The sequence below is a fragment of the Eschrichtius robustus genome, chromosome 11 (assembly GCF_028021215.1).
Source record: "Eschrichtius robustus isolate mEscRob2 chromosome 11, mEscRob2.pri, whole genome shotgun sequence".
Lineage (NCBI taxonomy): Eukaryota > Metazoa > Chordata > Mammalia > Artiodactyla > Eschrichtiidae > Eschrichtius > Eschrichtius robustus.
In genome coordinates this window covers 7,902,233-7,924,089 of record NC_090834.1, presented here as the reverse complement: position 1 = coordinate 7,924,089, position 21,857 = coordinate 7,902,233, and the positions used below count along the sequence as shown (strand labels likewise).

Here is a 21,857-nt window from a genome sequence, read left to right as displayed (position 1 = left end):
AATTAAAGATGATACAAACAGATGGAGAGATATACCATGTTCTTGGATTGGAAGACGCAACATTGTGAAAATGACTATACTACCCAAAGCAATCTACAGATTCAATGCAATCCCTATCAAACTACCAATGGCATTTTTCAAAGAACTAGAACAAAAAATTTCACAATTTGTATGGAAACACAAAAGACCCTTAATAGCCAAAGCAATCTTGAGAAAGAAAAATGGAGCTGGAGGAATCAGGCTCCCAGACTTCAGACTATACTACACAGCTACAGTAATCAAGACAGTATGGTACTGGCACAAAAACAGAAATATAGATCAATGGAACAGGACAGAAAGCCCAGAGGTAAACCCATGCACATATAGTCACCTTATCTTTGATAAAGGAAGCAGGAGTATACAATGGAGAAAAGACAGCCTCTTCAATAAGTGGTGCAGGGAACACTGGACAGCTACATGTAAAAGAATGAAATTAGAACACTCCCTAACACCATACACAAAAATAAACTCATAATGGATTAAAGAGGGCTTCCCTGGTGGTGCAGTGGTTAAGAATCTGCCTGCCAATGCAGGGGACACGGGTTCGAGCCCTGGTCCGGGAAGATCCCACATGCCTCGGAGCAACTAAGCCCATGTGCCACAACTACTGAGCCTGTGCTCTAGAGCCCACGAGCCACAACTACTGTAGCCTGCACACCTAGAGCCCATGCTCCACCACAAAAGAAGCCACCACAATGAGAAGCCCACGCACCACAACTAAGAGTAGCCCCTGCTCGCCCCAATTAGAGAAAGGCCACACATAGCAATGAAGACCCAACACAGCCAAAATAAATAAATAAAATAAATTAATTTTAAAAAAATGGACTAAAGACCTAAATGTAAGGCCAGACACTATAAAACTCTTAGAGGAAAACACAGGCAGAATACTCTATGACATAAATCATAGCAAGATCCTTTTTGACCCACCTCCTAGAGAAATGGAAATAAAAACAAAAATAAACAAATGGGACCTAATGAAAATTAAAAGCTTTTACACAGCAAAGGAAACCATAAACAAGATGAAAAGACAACCATCAGAATGGGAGAAAATATTTGCAAATGAAGCAACTGACAAAGGATTAATCTCCAAAATATACAAGCAGCTCATGCAGCTCAATATCAAAAAAACAAACAACCCAATCCAAAAATGGGCAGAAGACCTAAATAGACATTTCTCCAAAGAAGATATACAGATTGCCAACAAACACATGAAAGGATGCTCAACATCACTAATCATTAGAGAAATGCAAATCAAAACCACAATGAGGTATCACCTCACACCAGTCAGAATGGCCATCATCAAAAAATGTACAAACAATAAATGCTGGAGAGGGTGTGAAGAAAAGGGAACCCTCTTGCACTGTTGGTGGGAATGTAAATTGATACAGCCACTATGGAGAACAGTATGGGGGTTCCTAAAAAACTAAAACTGGAACTACCATATGACCCAGCAATCCCACTACTGGGCATATACCCTGAGAAAACCATAATTCAAAAAGAGTCATGTACCACAATGTTCACTGCAGCACTAGTTACAATAGCCAGGACATGGAAGCAACCTAAGAGTCCATCGACAGATGAATGGATAAAGAAGATGTGGCACATATATACAATGGAATATTACTCAGCCATAAAAAGAAACAAAATTGAGTTATTTGTAGTGAGGTGGATGGACCTAGAGTCTGTCATACAGAGTGAAGTAAGTCAGAAAGAGAAAAACAAATACCGTATGCTAACACATATATATGGAATCTAAAGAAAAAAAAAAGGTTCTGAAGAACCAAGGGGCAGGACAGGAGTAAAGACGCAGCCGTAGACAATGGACTTGAGGACACCGGGAGGGGGAAGGGTAAGCTGGGACAAAGTGAGAGAGCAGCATTGACATATATACACTACCAAATGTAAAATAGATAGCTAGTGGGAAGCAGCCGCATAGCATAGGGAGACCAGCTCGGTGCTTTGTGACCACCTAGAGGGGTGGGATAGGGAGGGTGGGAGGGAGACGCAAGACGGAGGGGATATGGGGATATATGTGTACGTATAGCTGATTCACTTTGTTATACAGCAGAAACTAACACAACAATGTAAAGCAATTATACTCCAATAAAGATGTTTAAAAAAAAAAGAAATCAAATAGACAAGTGAAATATGAAATAAGCAAAAATATCTTCCTACTATTAAACTCAATACTGACAACATAAAAATAAATTTTTTAAGATTTAACATTTCTGAATTATATTGGTTTTGTCACAATTTGCAAATTTAGTTTTATAAGAAGTTGGCATCTAGTTTATTTGTACATAATTAAATGAGATTCATAATAAAATTATTTCATCAACATTGGGGTTTATGAGAATTTTTCCCTTTGAAGAAGTCACACATTATTCAAGTTTTAGTGTTTACCCCTTTTTAGCAAAATATAGGACATTATCATCTCGGTTAAGACATTATGTTAACTAATCAAATGCAAAGCTATATCCTTGATCACACACATCTTTGCAAATCTCAACTGAGAATGGGTGTGACAGGACAAGAATTATAGTTTCAAATACTAGATTCACATTCCCCAAAATCAAAAAGTTTAAAAGAATCTTGTAAATGCTACCCAATTCCATAGCCACCAAGACCACTACTTTAAGAAAACTCATAAATGCAATTCAACCAAGCTTTATTCTCTACTTTATAGGCCCCAGATGGAATATCTTAAAAATCTGTGCATTTTAGAGTTGCGGTACAATGTTTTCTCCTGCAAACACACTCATGATTGCTACAAAAATTACTGTGCTGAAAACCCAGATTCCAGTGATAAAAATACAATAATGAGGCCAACCTGTAAGGTAGAAGAAACAGATGAATTCTCAAAACTTACCTTAAAAAATATTTAAAACAACAACAACAACAACAAAGTAAGACAAACATCTCCTTCCTGAAGCATTATTACTGTCACTGCTGATGACAGAAAGGAACTGCAGGACAAAGAGCCAACAGTCAGCTGGAAAGGGGTGCATGCAGCCCCACTTGTCATGTTCTGACTCAACAACTCCTGGCTCCAGTTCTTTGGATCCCCCTCCACTGCTAAATCTCAATCTTCAACAGTCACTTGAGGGCTTATCCTGGCCAGCGAGAAACACACCGGGGGCGGCTGGGGTGGAGCTGGCAGTACGCAGAACTGGCCTTTCTCCAAGTCAAAGACTGGCATCTGATGATCCCATATCTATTCTTTTCTTCTTTTGAAACAACGTGGGAATGGTATTTTATTGGTGGTCTTCAAGGCTACCAATCCCAGTTAAGTGTTTATCTGCTCTGACCATACCTAAGCCCAAGAGAAAAATAGGAAAACTGGAAGAACAGACGTAAGAGTCAAACTCATTATTTAAGTACATACACATCAAAATTCTAGAAAGCACTGGGATTTCCCATAGATAGCAACATTTGTACTTTCGGTGGAAAATTATCAAGAAGAGTTATCAAAGGGTTCCAATGATAGATATCCCTTGCTTTTAAGAAGGAAAGCAAACTTATGTCAGTACGTCTAGGTATGAAGTACATCTCATACCTAAAAATAAATTTTATTTTCCTGGTACTAAAGTATGTTTCTATTGAGTCTAGGGAGATGAGAAGGAGAAAGGGGAGATCTCAAAGAAACAAAATTGAAATTTAGGGCAAGAAAGTTAAGATGGTATTCAGCTGTTTGGGGATATGGGAATTCATCCAAAGGTTCCTCCATCAGCTATTACATTAGTCACCTAACCTAACCAGTCTCTGTGATGGGAGCCAAGTCCTAACCAACTCAAGAACAACAACATATAATCAATTTTAGCTTATTCCCACACTTAGAGCCCCACAGAGTTTAATCTCTACTCATTTTACATTTGACAGTGTCTAATTCAGCTACATCGCAATAATATTTTGTCACTATCGCTGACCTAACAGCCATGGAAGCAGCAACAGCAACCGTTTACATTCAAGAAGCACCTACCAAGTGCCAATCACTCTGTGAGGACTCACTGAGGTGATCCCAGAGCCTAATGAGGTGCCATTCCCATTATACAGATGAGGAAACTAAGGCACACAGAGGCTATGTCACTAGAAGACGGTGGAGTCTGGCTTTGACCCCAGGCACTCTGACTCCAGAGTTTACCCCAGTCTAAACCTGTATGATCCACAGCCTGGAAACTCCCAGGTTAAGAAAACCCATTTACAGAAAACTAATTCATTCTCAACTCAATCGTTTCACTAATCTGGAAATTCCTTATGCTCAATTTACTTAAAATAAGGCGGAGAGAGTTCTTCTGGTCCTATACCCATTTCTACTAAGTAGCGTATGAATGATAAAAAAACAAGAAATGATCTTCTTTGGTTGGACGCAGCACTATATGTAGACTAATGATTTAAAGTGTTGCCAAGAACATCTGGCACATTCCAGTCACACACAGAATCTATCTGTTGGTAATGAGAATGAGATAACGAACAAATAACGTAGCAAAGGTCAGCAGCAACACTCAATGATATGCTATTACAAGTGTCCAAATCATGATTGTATAGTGAGAAAGCAGGGGGTTGAAATGCCTTAGGTTAAAGCCAAAGATTTGCAAATAACTCAATTTCATTAGAAAATAAAGAGGAAAATTCCTTACAGGTTAAAAATTCCACTAAAGAATATATAACATCTGGGACCTCCCTGGAGGTCCAGTGGTTAAGAATTCCACAGGGGACACGGGTTCGATCCCTGGTCAGGGAACGAAGATCCCACATGCCACAGGGCAACTAAGCCCGCATGCCACAACTACTGAGCCCGCATGCCTCAACTAGAGAGAAGCCTGCACGCTGCAACAAAGATCCCACGAGCCGCAACTAAGACCCGACGCAGCCAAAAAAATAAATAAATTTAAAATAAATTTTTTAAAAAAGAATATATAACATCAAAGAAAACCATAAGAAAGATGTTATGATACGAAGCAAGATCTCTAAAATTTCAAGAATTTAATCCTGTAGAAGCTAAATTAACCTGCTGACCTAAAAATATTATTTTAAAGCCACTTAATTATAACATTAAAAATAGCATACAAATTAATACATATTAACCACTACAGATAAAACTACATTATAGACTTGGCTTATATGTGGCAATTAGAGATCTGAACAGTATTCATTCTTGTTCTGTTTTTCTCCTTTCAAAAAAAAAAAAAAAACTTACAGACAAGCCTCATCAATCATCAAGAGAGCCTGGCTCTGATATTATATGAGCTGTGTCAACCTTAATCAAATTGCTTGCCAGATCGTAGATAAGTAATGACTTGCTTAGGTTAAGCAAGGCCAGAGTTTTCCTTCTGTAGTATATACATCTCCAGAGTGAAAATAAACAGCCTCACACCTCTTACTGGGCGCTGGACTCTGCACTCTTACAACTCAGCCTTCACTCCGGCCCAAGAGGAGGGGCAAGATTTGCCTTTAAGAATATTATTTTTCTTTCTTTCCTTCTCAACCTGGTCATCAAAACTACTCTTAAACTATCTCATTAAACAGCTAATGAGTATTTTGATCTACACTGAAAGAACACATGAGCTATCTTTAAATGCTGTAGCACTAACATTTGTTGTAGCCAATATGATACAATGATACAAAATGAAAAAGAAATAGCTAACCATTGACAAAAGCGATACTAGAGGAATCACTTAAAGTTGCAAAGCTTGTATTCATTTTCTAACACACCCAAGAAAGTCAGGTTAAGTGTTGACATCATCTGTCACGCTTTGGACACAGGAGCACCGTGGAACAAATGTTAAGAGAAAGTGCATTCAATTTGATTTTATATTTATTCCACGAGCAAAGACACAAATGTAAAATGAGATTTACTTCTAAAAAGCCCCCTTTGCTATTTTCCTTACTGTCATACAATTCGAAAGGGCTTTCAAATATCACTTTCAGCTGGAATATACTATTAAAGAATTTCTAAGTATCAAGTACCAGCCTTAAAGATATGTGTTAGAAAGCAAGGATCCCTGTGGCTAGAAAAAAAAAAAAAAAAATGAAAAGACCTCTTTAAAGAGGAAAGAGTTTAAAAATACAAGACATCTGGGAGTCAATTTTACCTTGGGCAAAATTCACTTCACTATCTCAATATCTTCCATTAGGTCAATAGAATCTAGAATGCAGAGTTTGTGGTTTACAAATGTCAAAGACAAAAACAAAACAAAACAAAACAGGGAATTCCCTGGTGGTCCAGCGGTTAGGACTCGGTGCTTTCACTGTTCTGGACCTGGGTTCTATCCCTGGTGGTAGAACTAAGATCCCACAAGCCACGCGATGTGGCCAAAACCAAAAACCTTAGAATTTAAGAATGTGCAATTATAACTTAAGCTTTAAAAAGAAAGGGACTTCCCTGGTGGTCCAGTGTTAAGAATCCATCTTGCAACGCAGGGGACACCAGTTCAATAGCTGGTCAGGGAACTAAGATCCCACATGCCACGGGGCAACTAAGCCCACACGCCACAACTAGAGAGAAGCCCTCACACTGCAACGAAGAACCCGTGTGCCTCAACGAAAGATCCCGCGTGCTGCAACTAAGAACCAATGCAGCCATTAAATAAATAGATACTTTAAAAAAAGCTTAAAAAGAAAGACTATAGTTTCAAATATTAGGCAGAGATATTTTAAAGATCACCCAACTTTGAACTACGTTAAAACTCTTGTACGTGAAACCAATGCTCGATCATTATTGTCTTCATGATTTCCATTCTCATGAAAATTTTACCATCTCATACATTATTGTAAACAGAAGAAAAAAACTTGTAAAACACTCTGCAAAGTACAAAGGACTCTATAATATTACTTAAGAAATGATGACAATTAGAAATAAAGGATAGGAGGGCTTCCCTGGTGGCGCAGTGGTTGGGAATCCACCTGCCAATGCAAGGGACACGGGTTCGTGCCCTGGTCCGGGAGGATCCCACATGCCGCAGAGTAACTAAGCCCGTGAGCCACAACTACTGAGCCCGCGTGCTGCAATTACTGAAGCTTGCGCACCTAGATCCTTTGCTCCACGACAAGAGAAGCCACCACAATGAGCACCCACTGCAACGAAGAGTAGCCCCCACTTGCCGCAACTAGAGAAAGCCCACGCGCAGCAACGAAGACCCAACGCAGCCAAAAATAAAAATAAATAAATAAATAAAATTAAAAAAGAAATAAAGGATAGGATAAAATTATTTCATATATGGAATAAAAAGAACCACAAGACAGGAGTTGTAACTGAACTAGCAACTCCTCAGCTAGGAGCCGAGTGAGCATGGGGAGGGTCCTGGTTTCTTCTGTGCCTGTCTGTGCATGCAATGCCAGACAGGACAGTCTTTCCTTTCCCAATCCTCTGGAAGCATCATTCTGATAAGTCTGCAGGGCACTCAAACAGACAAGGGCCCTGCTTTGCCTAAGCAATACTTCACTCCTTTGTCACCATATTATTTATCGTTAAATTGCCCAAGTACACCTGTAGTACAGTCCCTCTAGGTGAATCAGGCACAAAAGATGCTAGTATTTCTCAGTAAATTAGAAAGGACTTTTACAAGCAAGTGGGGACTCTGTTTGCCTAGGAAATGTCAAGTGAAGGGATTCTTTTTCCAGAAAACTCACATTCCAACATGAAGGGGGAAAAAATTCTTAATTGCACAAATGAAAAACTCAAAACTCAAGTCTCTCATTCTTAGTCGTTGAAGGCCTCGGGAGTTTAATATGTGGTGCCTGTTAATTTGATTCCATGACCAGCTGACATCTACAATCACAACTAATTAAGTATTCTGTGTATGTGTACAACACCCAGCTGAGAAAACATGGATCTGATCAAGGGTTAAAGTCTTTGTTCTACAAGGCCAATCGTTTCCTTATCTTTTTCCTAATCATCTACCTATCTGGAAGAGAAATCCCAAAAGAAGTAAAACACTGACAATTTTTCTTTAAAACAATTTCTACTGTTATTTTCCTGTGGGGTGGGATATAGCCTGGACTTCCTAGGCTCACATTTAGAAACCCACTTTGGGAGTTAGATATAAGACTCTTATTAACATTATTAAGATGTATCTAGTCAAATCCCTGAGCTAAAATTTATTTGATGCTGCAAAAAATATCAAATCTCTGCACAAGCTGTACTGTATGATTAAAAACCCCACCGCGGCTGCTGTCACAGTGACAAATGTGTAATTATTTTAAGACCTAACCACTGTGACAATAGCTCTTTTAAAATGCATCCTTAAACACAAAAGAAATAACAAATAATGACAATTTCGTTTCCTAACCTAATAGGAGACCACAGTTAACAACCCAACTTAGAATGACTCAAAATTGGCTTTAGTTAGCCATGGGGTTAAAAAAAAATCTTTAGCTCTAAAATGTATGATGAAAATTATATGAAAGAGCTTATATAGGTCTACAGTCAAAACATGAATAACTTAATGACTAGAGCTTGGAATTAGGAACTCAGGGTAGAAGTTTGATCTTTTTGTATTTGTTTTAATCTCAAAAAGGACTCAGCCATAGTAAAGGAAGTGTGCCTGATAGTCAATAAATAAAAATCAAAAGAAACGATTTAGCGATCAGAACCAATTCTAATCAGATCATAATATGACTTGAAAATATGTTCTTCAGTTGAAGTAAATATGCAGAATTAGGTTTAAAAGCTACTTTAACCCATCAGTACTATAATCCTCCTTACTGTAGAACAAATCTTAAAATTTCATTTTGGAAGAACATCCAAGACTTAATGGAAGAAACAATAAAATGGCCTTGTTTTAAAAAGTGATCACAGTAAGAAGAAACCAAAAGGTAAATTACGGGCACAACACAATGGTAAGACCAGTGTGGTTCTACTCAGGAGTTTTAATAATCTATTAAGAATCATAAAAATATCTTCTCAGGATTTAGCAGTCCCAAGATCTACTGGAACAACTGCTCAGATGCATGGAAACCAAATTGAAATCCTGGTGCATGAGTTGTCATTAAATCACAGCAATATCTAAAAGCCTAATTAGCCTAATTTCACAACAGGAGTGAACAGGTCAGAAGGAAACACTAGTTTAAATCAAACGATGTTACTTTACTGGTGTTTATAAAGAAGAATAAATAGCACCTTTCCTACAAAACTGTACAACCCCATTCATAATCACATTTAGACATTCCCCCTCACGTGACCATTTTAACAGCCAATTAACAAACGTTTTCAATATATTGCAAGCTATGTAACACCAACCCAAATAATGAAGCTTAACTCCACTTCATAGATGGGGATTCCTCATACCCACTCTCACAACCTCATATTCACCAATCTGGGAGGAAGTCTACTGAAATAGAGATGAGTGATTAAACAGTACATCTGTTCCAGCTGAAACTATGTTCACTCCTTCTTATTGCCTGTTACTCACTGTGCTATTTTGCTGCACACACACCCTGAGGCCAAAACCATGAAAATAAGCCAAAATAAATGGGCAAGAAAAATCTTATCCTTAGCTTAGGATGCTATTTTTCTTTTTATTGTAATAAAAGAGGCTGCCAAATTCTGATGTCACTACAGTAATTTCACGGCCTGATAAAAGTAGTATTTTATCCATTAGACATTCATCCCCCTTGCCAATTTCACCTCCAATCAGGCAGTGTGTACAATTACTCACTAAACAGACTTCAAATGATAGTAAAATAGAAAATACTAATTACTGTTATTCTGATACCTAAAAAGCCAATAACTGTCAGAAATTTCCCTGGCAAGAGACAGAAGGCAGAATGTACTTTTTAATACCTAGATATCCAGGAAAACTTCTCTAATACTGCATATTTAAAAAACAGACAAAACATTACATCAGCTCTCTGGGCACAAACTAATGTAGCACAGAATGAAAATATGCATTTTAAATATGTAAGATGTTTGGCCAGCATTCCAGTAATAATGTGACAATAGATGTCCTAGTATCTTCAATATTTAACTATTTTTTTATCTAAAGCTTTTTTAACCTTCATTACTTGAAGCTGTGATATGCCTGAACTTGACATGCAGAGTCACTGATTTCACTGGATTTTTTCTTTAACATCTTTATTGGAGTATAATTGCTTTACAATGGTGTGTTAGTTTCTGCTTTATAAGAGCAGAATTGTGTGTTGAAATCATTCATGGGTCTAGAGATGACAGTTTAGCATCTCACTATTCAGTGTGGTCCACCCAGTGTCATCAACATGATTTGGAATCTTGTTTGAAAGGGAGAATCTTGGGATTCACCCACAACCTACGAAATCAAAATTTGCATTTTAACATCCCCCCCACCCCCACCCCAAGAAATTCAAATGCACATTAAAGTTTGAGAAGCACTGCTTTAGGACTCATACGTTCGGGACATTTGGGTTTAGTATTCGTTAGGCATAGTGCAAGGAAAGGGGTGAGAGGGGATACATACAAGGGAAAATCACATTGTCTGTCCTTAGGGATTAAGATAAGGATGAGACAGACACACACAAAATGATGACACAACATCAGCACCACGAGAGACATGTTCCCAGCCTGCAAGAGAAAAAGCAAGGTATATTCAAGGAATGCAAGGTAGGTGGAGGATGGCAGAAGCACCAGGTAGGTAAAGACCCCTGTGTGCCCCTGTGTGCCTGTGTGGGTTTTAATAAGGGAGTCAGGGCCTTTGAAGAAACTGATGTTAAGGAGAGCAGTCACACGATCAGTTTTATGTTTTTGGAAGATCATTACTCTGACAAAATGTAGAAAAATGGATGATGTGGAAGCGGGGAAAACCAAGAGTGGAGACAAGGGAGGTGAGGTGGCAGCAGTTTAATAAGGAGTCACGAAGATATTTCTTTTGTCTCACATTTTGTCTCATCTTCTCTGATCCCCTTCCCAAAATTCGAAAAGGAAGTTGGAAGGGTAAGGTAATGGTGACAGAGAAAAGAGAGAGCCACTTAGAGGTTACAAGAGGCTTCAGACGGTTGTATGGGTATACATCAATACAAAACAGACAAAACTCATTATACTTTCCTGCTTCATAAAATAGACAAAATATTATTTTGGTGATTCAGGATTCTATACCCCCTTCAATCATTCTAAATAGCAATTACTAACATAAATTATTAACATATATCTAAAGACACAAGATGTGTACCTGGTTATAGTAAATAACTATGGACTCCAGAAAAGATCCTGAATACAGCTTTGTTGCTTGGATAAGTCACTCATATCAGCCTTTCTCCCCTCCGTGAGTTATTTCTCTCTTGAAATTCAAGTGTGGAAAAATTGGGGTGGAGGAGAGAAGGTAGAGAGACAAGAGATACATTTATTAATTTTTACTTTACATATAATTTGCTGTAGGAGTGCATAAATAACTCGGCCAACAGACGGGCTTCAAGTAAATTCAGGTGTGTACCTACCTAAAAAGCTAGCAAATACTATACTTGTAAAGTGTTTTCACTTCTGATACTGATAGAATATTGGAAAGGTCCCTGTTCTCTCTTTAAGTAAAAAAGAAAGAATATTTGACATTTACTTGTTAGTGATAAACTAAATTACATTTAACGTGAAAAAGGTCAACAAGAAGAGGCATTCCTCAACTTTAAACTAGGGAAAATTTGAGAAAATTTATTTATCCAGTGGTCGTTTGGAACATTTTTTACACATTTTCTCCCTCCAAAATTAGGTACGGTAGTCCCCCCCTTAGCCACAGCGGATGCATTCCAAGACCCCCAGTGGATGTCTGAAGCTGTGGATAGTACTGAACCCTATTTACACTATGTTTTTTCCAACACATACATATCTACGATAAAGTTTAATTTATAAATTAGGCACAGTAAGAGAGCAACAATAATAATAAAACAATTTTAACAATATGCTGTAATAAAAGTTGCATGAATGTGGTCTCTCTCTCTCAAAATATCTCATTGTACTGTAATCACCCTTCTTATGATGATGATGATACTGTGAGATGACAAAACACCCACCGGATGAGATGAAGTGAGGTGAGTGACGTCCACATTGTGACGTAGCGTTAGGCTACTATTGACCTTCTGATGATACGTCAGCAGGATCATCGAGCCATGACGAAGTGAATGGCTGGATGTCAGGAGCAGAACAATGTTGAGGGTTTGGGGATCTCGGGAGGGATGGCACGGGATTTCATTACACTACTGAGAACAGTGCACAACTTAAAACTTATAAATCATTCTTTCTGGAACTTTCCGTTTAATATTTTTGGACTGCAGTTGACCTCAGGAGAATGAAACTGCAGCAAGTGAACCCTGGGATAAGGGGGGACTACTGTATGTGGTGGTTAAGTAGCACAGCTCCCCCATAAGAGCCTGTTTAGAGGACTCAAAAGGCAAAGGCCCTTGGAGGTCACGTGGTCCCAACTCTCACCCAAGGAAGAGATTCTTACCGCACCATCTTTTGCAAATGCCACTACAACATATCTAGTAATAAGGAGCTCATGCCCCTTCAAAGGAACATTTTCCAAACATGAGGCAGCTTTATTTGTCAACAGTTCTTCCTTCTTTTGAAACAAAACCTGCATCTTTGGAGTGCCCCTCTGGGACAAAAGATGAATCTCATATTACTCTTTCACCCCTCCCAACCCCATTGAAGTCTTGGCCCCTGGTGCTCTGAATTAGGAGAAAAGGGGACAACTTGCCCCCTCTGGAGTCCAGAGGAACACACCCTACACATGGCTGCATGTGAAGAATGACCTTGTGTCAAGGAGCTATGAATAATAAGATTTAATAAAATTACAAATGCTGAAAAAGACAATGTCTCCGACGAGAGAAGTGGCTTGTGTTCAAGCAGAACATCCAGAAAATCCTTCATCAACATTTCCAAGAACAGAAATATGATGATGGCAAGCTATTAACCTCAACCGCAGCCCCTTTCAAAATGAAAAACAAAAAACACACTTCTGATTCATCAATATCACCTTGTATTCTTGTTTCATTGTTTAGTGAAATAAATTTTATTTAGCACATTAGGGAACCCCAACAATACAAACAGAAATTCCAAACATATAAGCACAGCCTGACAGCAACTGTTCAGAAAGTTAGTAGCCAAAATTCTTCTTCCTGATATAAATGTAAGGTCCCACTCTTCAAAATTTTCCTGTAGTATAACAACATCCTTGCTCCATTTTCTTCCATTATTGGTGGATTTTTTTTTTTCCAGAACACATTGTGTTGTTTTGTTTTCTTCTTAGGGAATATTACACTTATTGCTGAGCTAGTGGTTACTTCTGTACCATTCTAAGTACTAAATCCTAAGCATGAAGGTTATAAGCTACCTTAGATGGTCCTTCTCTCTTTTGAGGCTCCCTCCCTTCGCTTCTAAACACACACACACACACACACACACACACACACACACAAAATGAACGCAGTTATCAAAAGATTTGGTTTATGGAACTGTCACTGAAGGTGATTATATTACCTTCAACCCAACTTTATGTATAAACAGAAGGTCATGGTTATTCTTCTAAGATAGTGACTGGGATCTGATTTTCTAATAATTTAGGAAGAAATGTTGTTATTTTCTTGTTTTCTCAATGACCACATACCCAATGTGCCGACAAAATGAACTATGAATTTCAAAACAGGCAAAAGATGCTAGAACAATTTAAAAAGCATACATTCCTACCGTACACAGTAACAGAAATGGATCTCGGACATAACGAGCAGTGCGAGAAACCAGATATCAAAGAGTATTTATCGTATGAGGCTATTTTTATAATGTTCGGGAACAGGCAAAACTCATGTATGGTGAGACTAGTCCAAATGCTTGTCGTCTGCTGGGGGTGGTGGGCTAGTCTGGGAAGGGGCACCAGGGAGCCTTCCACAATGAAGGAAATGTTCTACATCTTGATCTGGCTAACGGTTACCACACATGTGCATATATCACACTTCATCTGGCTGTTCACTGAGTATACATTAACTGTACACTTGTATACCTTTTTCTATTATACCTCAATCAGGAAAAAAATTGCAACATATTGTTTCCAAGTGCCTTTTAAGTTTCAACTGCAAAAGGAAGAAAACTGTAGCGTACTGAAACTATAGCAGTTCCACGTGCCCACACTATTACTAACTTCAGAGAATTCCTCATTATTTAATCTTCAAAAGAAATCATTTCTGGATCAAAGTAACAGACTAACATGTACAGGAGGAGTTACTTAAAATAGCAGCAGCTAGCATTCATAGAGGTTTTATAATATGCCAAGCACTTTACTTTCAGTATCTCATGTAATCCACACAACAGGGGTAACAGATACTATGGTTATTATACTCATTTCAGCGATGAGGAACCCAAGGCTTAGGTCAAGATCACTGCCCCAGCTCACACAAATAAAAAGAGATGAGCTAATCTATGTCAAGAATAGCTGAAAAGCAAGCTATATGTTTATATTAGGGCAATACAAAAATTTTGTAACAAAACGTAAGCAGAATATAACTAAGTTCAGTAACATAACCTGTGTGTTTTTCCCCCTCTCAAGTAAGATGTAAGGAACTTCACAGTTCCTTAATTCTATGGTTAAAAGCACATCATGGTTCTCAAGAACTGAAGTCCTGACTCACATTCCAACTGATACGTAGCAGAACAAAATGTGCTTTGGGGTAGTTTTTTGTTATCTCTGGCCATCAAAATGCATCACACAGCAAAGTGCCTGAACAACTGTGAACCGAGACAGGCCCAATGCTAACTTTAGTGTTTACTCCCATTCATTCCAGAGTTCTTTCAATCTGGCCATACTACTAGAAGGCAAGCCCAGGATGAAGGTGGGAAAAAAATTAAATATTCTCTAAAAGGCTTCTTTATTTTATAAACACTTAGTATTATAAGGAGAATTCGGTAGAGGACTACACGGGAATAGGATGGAGAGAATTGCGACACACAACATGATTTTAATCAGAAACAAAATACATCAAATTAACCATCAAATAGGCTACTGCACTCTGCACTAGTTGAAAACTACAAGCACTGGAATTCACATTCATTTTTAACTATTCTCAGATGAGGAAAATCAATTAACTAGACGATCCAAGACTCAGAACTGCTCTTCCTTGAAAAGTACACAAGAATCAAACTGGGCTCATATTCTGAAGAATGTCTGTATCCAAAAATGATTCAGGGGCAGGGGAGGTGGGGCAGGGAGAGGAAGACACGCTGATGCTTCTCAAAAATCTTGCTCCAAAGATTTTACAGAATATTTTTGGTAGATATATTTTCATTTACACACGGCTGCTGGCAAGTCTGCAAAGCGATGCCTTAAAAAATACTAGCAATCAGAAAGAATTCTTCAAAAGACAACAGAAAAGAGAGAGACCCTAAATGAATTTAAATTCTGTAATAATGTTACAAAAACACAAGAAAAGTCATATAAAAACAAAAGAGCAAACTCAAATATGCCTATTCAAACAAGCATTTCATCTCTGCAAAATACTTTGCTTCACAGAAAAGGTTGATTTTGCTCTCGGTTGAAAAGTTATTAAAACAATAAAAGCAGCCCTTACAGGCAAGACCAAACTGTAACACGATTTTACATATTTATCAAAAGATCATTCAGAAAAAACTTACCAAGTCTGCAACGTGTATATGCTTGTGCTTCGGAGGCAAAGCGGAAAAGTGACTTTCTGTACTTACAGTGGCGTGCACTTCAGGGTAAAGACACATCACCACGGTCGTGCTTGTAAGAAAGTCCTGACCAGCAATCTGCCTTTGGGTTGGGCTCTTCTCTTACAAGATAAGCTGTTAAGTCCTGCCTTGATTTTAGATCTGCTAACATATGGAGTCTTCTAATGTAGCCTCTCTCCGCACCCCCCCCGCCACCCTCCCCCCCCCTCACCACTCGGCTCCCCTCCCTTTCCACACACGCACATACACACATACAAAAAAGGCACTGCAGGGCAGAAATTCCTCAGGTGCTCGCTAATGGAATTCCCAGGGTCTTGGAGCCGCTTCGGGGATCAAGAGATCTCATCGCCCCTGCTGGGGTAAGGAGCAGCAAGTCTGTTCCATTTAATCAAATACAGAATGAATTTTCAGCTCTATTCACTAGCTTGTCTCCAGGGCTCTCAAAAGGCACCAGGCAGCTAGAATCACACACATGTGGCTCTTTTAGGCAAGTATAATTAGTTTGATTTTAAAAAGCCACATTAATAATATCACCTCAGGACCATTATTCAGGGGACAGATGACAATGATACTGTATGTTTTAAGCCTGACAATGGGGGAAAGAGCACAAACAATGAGGGAAAACTTGAAGGATTAAAGAACAAAAACAAAAACAAAAAAAACCAACAACCAGTTTTTCATTTAATTGTAATCCAATATTTTTAAAGTAACATTAAGTATATTCCATATACCATCTCTTAATTGCAATTGAAGGAATCAAGTAAAGCCCTCCTCCCCATTCTCTTGAAAATGAGTTAGTACCATATATACAACAAAAATTTATAAATGTAATGTTTATAAATCAATGAAATGTCTACATACAATATAAAAATTCAATAAAAACAATAAAGCATTCTCTAATTCAAGTTAACAAAATTTCTTGAAAAAGGCACCCATCAAAAACCACAGTAAAATCAAGTCCTTCAGAGCAATCTATTTAGCAACCAGACTCCAACCAAATTCCCTTTCTAATTAGTTTCTATTAAGTAGTAAGATCATATATCTAAAGAAAGACTATCTCTAGACAGCTCACCTTCTCTTGCGATGTGTTGCCTTATCTGCACTCCTACATAGTACAAATGTTAATCACAAGGCAATGGCTAACGTAACGATGTGTTTAAAATAACAGATTTTTCACTTAATTATCTTTAATTTCCTATCTCCAGCCTGATTTCACTACAATAATGGTTAATTCCTGAAAGCATTTCTCCAGGATTTTACTTAGAAACAATACCAATTTTTAGTCTAAATGCCTGCATAAGAAACATTTCTAGAGAAGACACATTTTACTTCAACTTACATTTTGACAAAACCATAAATGAAATCATCCAGAAAGTCATGAAAGCACACAGGCAAAGAGGAAAAATAAGAAGAAGGCACCAGAGCTAGTCAACAGGTTTTACCTGACCTTTTTAGAGCCCAGCCCTGTGGCAGAAGTCCTTAATCCAACATAAAGCCTTCCTCTTTATATACACCTTGCAGATGGGGGCAGAGGTGGGGGAAGTCCTATCTTAAAGTGAACTTAATTCCTCCCATGCACAGTCAAACCACCTGCAAAAAAGGCAAGGAGTAACATTGACTTAGAAGCCAACCGACACAAGCTAGATCAGTATGCTCCAAGTCCTAAGGGTTCTCTGTACTTCCCAGCTTGAGAGTCAGAGCTGTTTAAGTACTTTCCACAGAAGAGGAGGTTGATGAGAACCATGGCAATCAATCAAAGCATCGCAAGTGAGTTACTACACAAACAACAGCACAGTACCTCTAGTAACTGATTTTCCCGGTTGACTGAACTATTCAAACGAAGACAGATTTCCCCAATACTATATCCGAGTTTTTGCATGAAAGTTAAACAATATACACTTGTGTGTTTTTTATAGAAATATAAATGTGTCTGCTCCACACACTGCCAAACACACACCCAGGGCACGTCTTTACAAAATGAAACAGTTTTTCTCCATCCTCCTCATGTAACTTCAAGTATGAGGCAGTTCATTTCAACATGTGCAAAACAGAAACTACAGTATTTGGTGCCTCTCTGGGTTCCTAAGAATGCTTTCTAGTTAAGCACTAACTTAAATTTTCCAGTTTTCTGGAGTTTTCTTTCATCTTGTCCTAAAAGTTGAACTACCCCCGCATTTTCAGCTAAAATAGACTACCCCCAAAAAATGAGTTATGAAAAGTAATAAAACGTTTAGAATTATACTGAGAATAAATCCATTTCATTCTCCAGCCCCTTCCCCACCCTCTCCTAGCAGACACTGCCCACTAGGTATTCCAAAAGTCAGCTGGAGAGTCTGCGGGTTGTGGCATCAGTGAGGCATGGAATCAGAACTGGCCTCTTTCATCTTTACTTGCCACTGGCCTGAGACTAAATCTCATGTTACCTTTTAGACCTATCTTCTGTTTCTCAAGGTGTCTGATTCAGGACACAGAGGTTCTGTTAATGAGGTTCCCTCAATTCTAGATGTCAACTGGAAAGCAGCCTGCCCTTAAGGCACCTGCCACCCTCTGGAGTCCGGACTGGGAAAGGCAGGCATTATGGAGAAAGCTCCTTTTGGAGAGCCTTCCACCTGATTTGGTGGGGTTGGGAGAACAATGAAGGGAAAGGCGAGAGAGCCTCTCTAGCCCCCTCGGTGATTTATTACTGAAATTCCTAGATGTGGAGAGAATGCAACAAAGGTCTGGAAGCTGCAGAGTGAAATAAATTGCGAGCTGTAATGTATTTAGCAAATGATAATGCAATCCACAGAAAGCTATACAGAGGAGAAGGAAAAATACGCTCCCTGGGGCTGGGAAGTCACTGAGTCTGTGAAGGCAAAGATACATTGCGCAGGAAATTTCTCTTGATTCTCCCTACACATAAATCACTGTCTCTCGCGGGCGCTCTGCGGGGATGGAGGTTGAGAGAGGCGAGGGACCCCGCTCCCTTGGGAAAACGTGCCGGCGCCCCGTGCTCCCCGCTATGCTGCATCTCACCTGCCCCAGCGGATCATTGTCAAAGAGGTTTAATCGTGTCACTGACACCTCACCCCGCCTCCTCCCACGAGGTGGCTCAGAGTTCCCGAGGACGGGGGACGTAGGCGCTCCCCACTGCGCATCCGTCAGCTGCCCTCCCCAGACCCCGCACGCAGCCTGGACCCCCACGCCCTCCCGGGCACTCCGGCCAGCCCGCCCCCGGACCTCCAGCTCCCAAGCCTCGTGGCGCCCAAGCCCGGTGTCCCCAGGCCACCCCTCCCGCCCACCCTTAGGTGGGACCCCACCCCCGCACCTCTCAGCAGGGCTGGCTAAGCCCCCAGACCTCCTGCGCGGCAGCCGGCTCCGAAAGCCACCCCCAGGTCATCCCCCGCGCGCTGGCGGCGGCTACGGCGGCAGCGGCGGCTGCGATCCGAACGGGCCCCTCCATGCACCGGGCAGGGCAGCGGGAGGGCGCGGCGCCTCGCACGCCGGGGCGGGGGCGTGGGGGCTGGCGGCGCGGGGTCGCAGTCTCCTCGCACCAAGCCGCGCGAGCCGGGCACCCGGGACTCAGGGGAGGGGAGCCCGGGGTGGGGGGGGGCGGAGTCACCGGGGCGCGCCCCCGCGGCCGCGCTCCTCCCCTCCAAGGCGCGCGGGCGCGTAACCCGGCGGGCGCTGGGCCAGCGAGGAGCACGCGAGGAGCTGGAGGAGGGAAGCCGGCCGCGGAGGCCGCAGCTCCCCGACGGCCCGCGCCCCGCCGGAGGGTGCGCGCGCAGCCTGCCAGATCAGCGGCGTGGAGGGGGGGATGGGCCGTACCAACGTGCAGGGGGGGGCGCTCCGTGCAGGCCCTTCTCCCAGTCCCCCTCCCGCTTGCTCTCCGAGAGAGCTCCCCCAGAAAAGGAGAAGTCAGTCTCTGCTTTGGTTTAGGCTGGGTGAGGATGAGCTGCCTTAGCAATTCCCGGAGTTTCCCATAATGCCTTCATTCCCTTTCCCCTCACCTTTACTTCCCCGGGAGAAGCGGCGTTTGGGGCGGGTCCACTACTGGTCTACACGTTCCCCTGTTTCCCCGCCCAGGCCCGGCCCCTCGCCCCTCCACCTAAGCAGTGTGCGAAGCCAGGCAGTCCGTCCATTCTCTTGGCTCGTACCTAGTATCTGCTTCATGGTTCCAGCTTCCCGCCGCTTTTGGTACCTTCGCTTTTAAGCCACTTTCAGTGTTTAGATTCTTAGGCAGTTTCCTCTGATTCCCATCACACCCGCCCTGCATTCACATACACGCAGGCAGGTAACAAAACTTCTCAGAGACTAGGAGAGGCTCAGTGTCGCCTGGTGCAACCAGCACGGCCTTTGGCCCCAGAGTCTTCCCAACTCGTCCTTTGGACGTGCCCCAAGTGATCTGATCTCACTGAATTTCAGTTGTTCAAACAGAAAAAGGGGGAAATAATTTCTGTTTAAAAGGTTGTTGTGAAGCATAAATATGATACTTAGTGGAAAGCACCTGCCACTGCATGGACATTTGGGAACTGTAACTTCTATATACTACTACTAATAATAGTAATAATTATTATTATTAGCAGTTAATTTTTTAACCATCATCATCTTTACTTACTATTTAACTACAGAAAGAGCTCTAATGATACTTGGAATTCAAAAACACTCAGTACTGAACATCAGGAGAAATATGACAGAACTCCTTACCTTCTTACTTGAATTTCACAAGCAAAGGCTCTGAAAGTGGGGTGATGTTCAGACAGTTTAGTTTTTTGCTTTAGCTACATCCAGGGTCTTTATGAAAGTATCAGGTCCTAAGAAAGTCAGTATAGGAGGGAAAAAAAGAACTCCACTTGTTTGTTCTCTATTGTTCCATTTTTTACTTATTCAAACCGAGTCTGTGTGTTATTAACTTAAGGTATATTAAATGATTTTTCAATCAGTAAATAAAATGTCCTGGAAACACTGAAGGAAAAACATTGAAAGTTTATCTGAACTGAGAGTTGTGTGTGAATGGGGTGGAAGTCTTGCAGGTTTCTAGTGGCACTCTGTAAGAATCCTAGCTGTCCCCTACCACAGCGGTTCCACTACAGACCCTTGTAGGGTCCTCTCTTGGGGCCCAATTGATTCTGGGCACCCCCAAGTCTCACAGTGCCAGTTGAATATCACTATGCCTATTGTTACTCATAATCAGACCTGAGAAATAATCATGATGTTGTGGATACTGATTACTCCCTTGCTGCCTTGCTTGTAAAGTGGAGTATTCATTTCAGGGGCAAACAGTTTTTCATTCATGAATCATTCACTTGTTTGTTCACTTATAAGTGTAAAGTAATATTTTGCAAACTTATTGAGCACCTACTCTATGCCACCGCTAGGCAAAAAGGTACATAGAGAAATATGGCACAGTCACAAGCTTCAAAGAGCTCACAATCTGATTGTGATACTGATACATCGATGGATAAGTACATTGAGACGTCTTCAGTGCAATGAACAGGCGGATGTGAGAGCACAGGGGCAGTGTGGCCAACCCAGTCTAGAGTTTGGGGGGAGTGGCGGGGGGCTTGTCAAGAAAGACTTCCCAAAGGAAGTGACCCATGAACTAAGCCTTAAAGGGTAGTAGGGCTTAGCCAGGTACAGGTGAAGGAGTGGAAGGACCATCTAGGCAGAGGGGACATTATGAGCAAAGGAACAGAGGCGAGAAACAAGACAGCCCAAAGAGACTGCAAACTCTTCTTTGTGGTTGAAGTGTGAGAGGCCAGGTAGGGATTGGTAAGGGAAGGCACTGAAGGAGGAAGCTGAAGCCAGATCACAGGAGGCTGTGCGTGTCATTCCAAGAAGCTGGGACTCGATCCTGTAGGCAATGGGGAGTCAATGCACAGTTTTAAGTGGGAGTGTGATACGGCCAGGTTTATGTTTAGAGATATCACCTAGCAGCAGCCATAAAGACAGATTTAAGGGACTTCCCTGGCAGCCCGGTGGTTAAGACTCTGCACCTGCAATGCAGGGGATGCAGGTTTGATCCCTGGTCGGGGAACTAAGATCCTACATGCCTCACGGCACGGCCAAAAAATAAAAATAAATACATAAATAAAAAAGAAACTGCTCTCAGGAAAAAGAAAAAAAAAAAAAGGACAGATTTAAGGGAGCCAAGCCTGAGATCAAAAAATGTGGAAGCTTCTGAAGAATCCAGATAGTCCAA

General features: G+C 40.9%; 1 protein-coding gene across 8 annotated transcripts in view; it reads right to left on the bottom strand.

Annotated features, from left to right (window-relative positions):
* The window catches only part of CDON (cell adhesion associated, oncogene regulated), a 102,930-nt gene extending 83,627 nt beyond the window's left edge, over positions 1 to 19,303 (bottom strand). For 2 of the 8 annotated variants that reach the window (XM_068554358.1, XM_068554356.1), the window contains exons 1-2: positions 18,984 to 19,302; positions 11,178 to 11,285 (exon numbers count right to left, since the gene is read on the bottom strand). The gene's annotated coding sequence lies outside the window, so the exon portion shown is untranslated. Of the gene's footprint in view, positions 1 to 11,177; positions 11,286 to 15,619; positions 15,774 to 17,123; positions 17,267 to 18,983 lie in introns of those variants that run through there. The other 6 variants (XM_068554355.1, XM_068554361.1, XM_068554359.1 and 3 more) reach the window with 5 other exon arrangements.
* Between the last annotated feature and the right edge of the window lie 2,554 nt (positions 19,304 to 21,857).